This window comes from Ornithodoros turicata, chromosome 1 (genome assembly GCF_037126465.1).
Source record: "Ornithodoros turicata isolate Travis chromosome 1, ASM3712646v1, whole genome shotgun sequence".
NCBI lineage: Eukaryota > Metazoa > Arthropoda > Arachnida > Ixodida > Argasidae > Ornithodoros > Ornithodoros turicata.
Window position 1 is genome coordinate 175,520,539 of NC_088201.1, and position 4,526 is coordinate 175,525,064.

Sequence of the window (4,526 nt, forward strand, 5' to 3'; positions counted from 1 at the left end):
AATATTAAGAAACATTAATTAATGGAGGAAGGGAGTTGCCTCAGGACAGAAGCCGCCGATATTTCGAACAGAGACTGTTCTTCTTCTGGGCACCGTCCTCATCATTGCCATGGTATTTAAAGGGTTAGGTGTGACGTGTTTAAAGGTTCATGCGAATTGTGGGTCAACAGCCCGGAGGGAAGAAAGGTTCCGTACGGGCTTCTACGGCCGCAGTGAATGGCTGCTTTGTTAGAGTGTGGAGGGGATTATGTGAACGTTGTGATCTAGGCTACAGACCGGTTACAGAAGAATGGAAGGTTCACGAACACGTGGACGAAACGGGACAACAGGCAAGACTTGGCAAGCATAGCGAAAGATAAGGAGGTTAGTGGTTACGTGGGGAAAATTCCAGAACCAGCAAAGTTTTTTTTTTAAATAATATTTGTAATACAAAGTTGTGGCATGCAATAAAGAAAGCAGAAAGCAGTGGTCATGCAGATCATAACAGATGATAATGGAGGTAGAAGGGAAAAGCATATTTTATTTGTGAAGTGTTTCTAGGGTGCCTTGTGATTTGTTGATACCGGACGGGTGAAGAGCGTTGAACTTGCATATGAGATAAGACTCCCTATCACGTCTGTCACGTGTGGATCTAAACCCGGTTTATGGAATATATAGTTTAATGTTGTCAAAATTGTGACCAGGAACGTTAAAGTGTTCGGCGACTGCTTTGGGGAGTTTGTTGGACGTGTCGGTTCTGTGTCCGGTAAGGCGGTTGTTCATTTGTTGGCCGGTTTCACCAATGTATTGCATAGAGCAGTCGCCGCATTCAATGCAGTATATGACATTGGAGCTTGTGCATGTGAATGCGTGGTTAACGGGGTGGGTGTAATTGCTCGCAGTGCTTTTGATGGAGTTAGCGTGTTGAACGTGCTTGCATGTTTTGCAGCGCGGGAGGTTGCAGGGTCGTGTTCCCGTGTACGGCGTGCTCGTTTTGCTGATTTTGGCATTGACCAAGGTGTCTGCCAGGTTTTTTGCGCGTCGGTATGTCACCTGTATGGGATTTGTGAATATATTGCTAAGTCGTAAGTCGTTCTAAGTCGTTCCTAAGTCGACCCTAAGTCGTTCCTGGTCACAATTTTGACAACATTAAACTATATATTCTAGAAACCGGGTTTAGATCCACACGTGACAGACGTGATAGGGAGTCTTATCTCATATACAAGTTCAACGCTCTTCACCCGTCCGGTATCAACAAATCACAAGGCACCCTAGAAACACTTCACAAATAAAATATGCTTTTCCCTTCTACCTCCATTATCATCTGTTATGATCTGCATGGCCACTGCTTTCTGCTTTCTTTATTGCATGCCACAACTTTGTATTACAAATATTATTTAAAAAAAAAACCTTTGCTGGTTCTGGAATTTTCCCCACGTAACCACTAACCTCCTTATCTTTCGCTATGCTTGCCAATTCTTGCCTGTTGTCCCGTTTCGTCCACGTGTTCGTGAACCTTCCATTCTTCTGTAACCGGTCTCTAGCCTAGATCACAACGTTCACATAATCCCCTCCACACTCTAACAAAGCAGCCATTCACTCCGGCCGTAGAAGCCCGTACGGAACCTTTCTTCCCTTCGGGCTGTTGACCCACAATTCGCATGAACCTTTAAACACGTCACACCTAACCCTTTAAATACCATGCCAATAATGAGGACGGTGCCCAGAAGAACAGTCTCTGTTCGAAATATCGGCGGCTTCTGTCCTGAGGCAACTCCCTTCCTACATTCTACCGGTTCGCTGGATTTCTACCCATCTACGTTCGCTACTGACGATCCGATGGCCTCAGGAGGTAAACAACCCGTCCTCTCTTTCTCACATGTCGCACTCCTAGGGGATAGTTGTTACAAGTACATACGCGAACATATCCCACACGGAGAACACGGACCTCACATACACTTTTCAAGCGGCGCAAGAATATGAGACATCATGACACATGTAACTGCCGCCCCACCGAACATCACGCACTTCATACTCCACGTAGGGACCAACGACATCGCACGGTCGACAGCACAACATGTCATCCAGGAATTCGAAGCACTAGTTTCCTTCATCACAAACAACAGACCAGGCGCTGAAATAGTACTGACAACGATACTTCCCCGAAGACAGAACAAACACCGAGCATACATATACCAGGACACATGGCTACACGAGTTCGACAGGAAGGCGCACGCTGTCAACAACCACCTCATCCACATGCGTCAGGTACACACCAACGTTATGGTTATCACACACGCAGCTTTCAAATACCACGCTGAAGCACATCTCGCTCGGGACGGCATCCACCCAAACCACGCAGGCGTACGAGCTATGGTACACAACATCAAACACCTAATGGTCCATAGATGCCGTCCTGCACTGACAAACGCTCAAACACAACATCCTCAACCAGCTTACACTTTAAATGCCAGCACCGCAAACAGGACAGAACACACGATGGCATCAAAGGGGACCACAACGACCACTGCACCCACGCATACCCAGCAAACACACATGATTCCCAGATCATCCCGTTTTCATCTCACGGCCTCATCGGGATGAGTTGATCCATGCGTCGTCCCCCAGATCTCCGGGAGCGAGCAATAGGAAATCGTCCCATATTCATCCCTGTGAGAGCTGCCTGCGAGAATGCAGACGCCGCGAACCCTTCGCGCCTCCAACTGCGCTTGCACTGTGCGCAACTGCGGCTGCATTTCGTAACGTTGCTACGTGATCCTTAATATGGTCGTTACCGAACACGATGTAAAATTTATCAATTTTATTCTTCATATTTACGCATGGCACATCCAGTATTGTGTGGTTTTAATAAGATACGCGACTTGCGCGGCTTCTAGGCGACCAGTGGGAGCGACATTCAAACGTTCAAACCGTTAGCAAACTCGTCCGGGTTGCAGGATGGAGGTGTTGTGGTGTGATGTTACAATTGTGAGCGAGTTGTGCGTTGTGTTGTGAGCTGTGTGAGCTAGTTGAATTGTGTTCATTTGTTTGACTGCTTGTGAGTGTAGCTGGGAGAAAAGACACCACTCTGGAACCAGACTGTACGCTGAGGTGCCAAAAAAATGTGGATGCCATCACGCACATCTCGACGAAATGTCAGTGTCCCCGTGAGTGACAGCCTGCAAGCAATACGTTCCGTAAGGTACAGCGGTGAAACTAACAATGTGACGGCAACGAGGGTAGTCAGTACCCTCAGTCAGGGCACGATAATACGAGTAACAGCGGTCCAATGCTCTTGGAACACGGCGCGTTTCTATCCCGCAATTCTCAAACAAGTGGTTCGCATGTCACGGACATTTATGAAGACGCTTCCGATGAAGGTATAGAAGGAGAAGTACATGTGTTACACCAGCGAGGGTCGCATATGGCTCATTTGAGCAACGCTTGTACGGAACAGGCGTTACTGATGGCAAAGTGTCGATGACTAAAGTGCATGGACGCTTGTACAAATGTTCAGTCAGAGGTGCAATTCTGAAGGACACTCTCCACTAACATACATGGACTTGAGCGACGTTCAAGGTAAATTAATCTTTCTTTATTGCCACAATTTAGGAAGCGTAGAGTCAGTACATTTTTCTTTGTAGAAAATTCTGTCACGCCAACTTCTGCAGCATGACTGTTCTCCCGCACTGAAAGACCTCCCTTGTATGTCAAGTGAGTCATTGTTACAGAACATGATCACTCTTTGTTGAAAATAGGAGAAATGCTGTCACGCTGTCTCTGCTGCAGCGTCAAAAATCGCAGACCAATCCAAGATGTGCCGTACGCCTCAACCTTATTCTCACCATATGGTTCATTCCAGTGTTTCATGGCCTTGCATTGAACGTGTTGTACTTTAACGCTGGTAAAATTAAGACATTCATCATGCAGTGAATGAAGCTGAGCATCCGGACCCTGAATTTCCCATCGGGGTACGCAGAATTATGTATTTCCAGCCATACAAAACGCTTTTGAACATCCTTTCAGTATAGTTGGCAAACCAATGCAACCTAAATTTCAGAACCGCTGGATGACCTTAACACTTTATGCGCTTCATATCGCTTTCGACATTGTCACACAGAGTCCCACACAGTCCGCTAAGTATACAACGATGCAGTGGCAGACGAGGGAAATGAATGAGCGTCTACTTCAGCCAGTGGGGCAGTCAGCCCAGCTGTCTCAGTCCCAGCGAATAAGCAACCAGACGCACAACCTTCACAGTATGGTATGCCAATAGAGATTCTCCCAAACGATATTGTGATGCGTTGACTGTTGTATGGTGAACTAACTGCAAAGCAAACTGTTTCAGCTGTGCGTATCCCAAGCAGAAATCAACAAGATGAGCGGCCCCTCCCCCGTACTGCTGCAGTGTATATCCTGTACATGGTAGGAACATTTTCCTGTATGTTAGAAGTGCATTGCAGATCATAATTCCGTAGTCAGCATCATAAAAAAAAAAAGGATCGCGTACTATACCAAGAATACGATTCCCTCTGTCATTAATTTAT

General features: G+C 46.6%; 1 long non-coding RNA gene across 1 annotated transcript; it reads left to right on the forward strand.

Annotated features, from left to right (window-relative positions):
• The first annotated feature begins 3,470 nt into the window (after window positions 1-3,470).
• On the forward strand, window positions 3,471-3,794 carry LOC135373216 (uncharacterized). Its single transcript, XR_010416363.1, has 3 exons — window positions 3,471-3,558; window positions 3,624-3,693; window positions 3,769-3,794. It is a non-coding gene; the product is annotated as an uncharacterized LOC135373216 (long non-coding RNA).
• The last annotated feature ends 732 nt before the right edge of the window (window positions 3,795-4,526 follow it).